Source organism: Mus caroli, chromosome 4 (assembly GCF_900094665.2).
Source record: "Mus caroli chromosome 4, CAROLI_EIJ_v1.1, whole genome shotgun sequence".
Taxonomy (NCBI): Eukaryota; Metazoa; Chordata; class Mammalia; order Rodentia; family Muridae; genus Mus; species Mus caroli.
The window spans coordinates 103,613,301-103,615,800 of NC_034573.1; positions in this window are offsets into that span (position 1 = coordinate 103,613,301).

Genomic DNA, 2,500 nt, shown 5'->3' on the forward strand with positions numbered 1-2,500 from the left:
ACTCCATTGTGTAAATGTACCATATTTTCTGTATCCATTCCTCTGTTGAGGGGCATCTGGGTTCTTTCCAGCTTCTGGCTATTATAAATAAGGCTGCTACACCTCCTTCTTTCATATTCTGCTTAATTACTAGGCCCTCCTGGTCCTGCCTGCTCCCTATCTCCCCTCCCCCACCAGTTTTATTCCTCTGAGCTAAAGAACATCATCTATACATATGTACATGTAGCAATAAGTAATGAAAAAAAAGAGCAAAGAAGGGTATATGGGAGGAAAGGGAAGGGAGAAATGATGTAATAATCTAAACAAATGAAAATGAATAAAATGTTAAAAAAAAGATCTTCACTATTTAAGACTTAGGTTATGCTGGTCATGATGTCATTAGTCATTGAAACATCAGCAAATGAAAAGACTGAGGCAGAGGAATCATGACTTCTAAGCCAGCCTAGGCTACATGGCAAGACCTTGTTTCTAAACAAGCAGATTCAAGTTGTTTGTCCCACCTCCATGCCATCCTCCCAGTGTTTGTCTCACTCGGGTGATGATGGCTGCCTCTCCATGACCATTTATTTGTAAGCAGAGTTGTTTTTTCTCATCTGTATAACTCTGGAGCGCCTGAAAAGAGCTCTCTAGAAACAGGAGATACCAGCAAATGCAACAGAATCAAAGAGAGAATAAAATGCCTTCAAGTCTCAAACCCCAACATGACTTCTCCCTGTCACTGGATCTGAAATATGGATTCTTTTTTCCAAAGCGATGGCCTCCACTCAGACACCTGCTGCTCAGGCTCCTGCCCAAGGCTTCCAGGCCTACAGACTGACGTTCTAATGCAGTGGGGAAGGCAGTACTTTTTTGGCAAACTGCTTTTGAATTTGGAGTCAGAGGCTGTTCCTCCTTCAAGGTTGTGGGGAAACGGAGAGGAGGGATTTACTTATCTCTCAATGTTTTCCCGAAAGCCACCTTTTCAGAGTCCCTTAGGCCATTTTTCTTTTATCAGTAAGAAAAACCACCCTTGCTGGTATGTATGTGTCTGCTGTATCTACTGATGTTGTTGCTAGGATAAATACTCTGGCACTGCTGCTGCCACTACCACTGATATTAATGCTGCTCTCTGTCTCTCTGTCTCTGTCTCTGTCTCTGTCTCTGTCTCTGTCTCTCTCTCTCTCTGTGTGTGTGTGTGTATGTATACACCTGCCTATATATGCCTATATGTTTTGTATATACTTGTTTGTGTATGTGCATGTATGTATGCTGGGTACACATGTTTATATGTGCTCTTTGTGAAGGGTATCTTCCTTGAATACTCGCACATTATTTTCTGAGATGGGGGTCTCTCACTGAACCTGCAGCTCCCTGATTCATCTAGGCTGGCTGTCCAACGAACTCCCAGGTTCTTTCTGACTTTACTTGCACAGCACTGAGGCCACAGGCCACCATCACACCCAGCTTTTACGTGGCTTCTGGGTATATGAACTCAGGCTCTAATGATTGTGTGACAAGTACTTTACTGACTGAGCCATATCACCAGCCCTCACTATTAATTTTGATGCTGATGCCAGCAGTATTACTCCTCATACTAATGCTGCTGCATCTGCACTCCTGCTGATCTATTCTCACCATTACTGCTGATTTGACCACCATAAGGGTGCTTCTATAACTACTGCCATTACTGAGAGGGGGCATGGAGGCCTTTGGTGCTCACAGACATGCACTAAGGGAACCTGGGACGCTAAGCATATAGGGTTGTGCCTTCAAGGGAAGAAATACAAAATCCATTTTCTGCCCAGAAGACTGGAGCAGATGTACTTTTTAGCTTGAGGACCTTTCACAATCTGTGTGGCTAGAGACATTCTGGCACCGAAACCTCCACCAGACCCTTTCATAAAGTTGTTTTTTTTTTCTCAGCCAATTTATAGGGCCTATCTTTATAGAAGATATCACACGTGATTTACAAAGAATTTCAAATACACATCTGATTTGTATTTGGGTTACTTTGTTCCTCAATGAGATTTTGGTTTGCTTTGTTGTGCACATGGGATGGAGCTAACCACGAGAATAATTTTCACTAGATTGTGCTATCCTTAAATAAGTCTAAAATAAACTCCCAAAGTTTGAAGCAGCACTGGCTACTGAGTTGTCTTGTGCTGAGCTTCCTTTGTGCCTCCTGCTGCTCATCAATCTACTTGCTGTCCACGAAGGTCAGAAAGATCCCTGCAATTACTGTTGCTATTATTTTGCTTCCAGCACTGCTGGTCTGTTGCCTTCCACTTCTGCCACCCTTGCTCCCAGTGCCTCTTCTCAGCCCTAACTGAATGGTGCCTGGCTCCCACGTGATCACCTAGCATCCCTGCAATAGCCCTGTGAAATAGGTGCTGTGCTCTCTGTTTCCCTGATAAGGAAAGAGAAACGTAGAAAGGCTAAGTAATCTGTCTAAGATCGCACAGCTTGAGAAGGCATCTGGATGCCATCAGACTCCAGCGTTCATGTTCTTTCCATTCTCTCC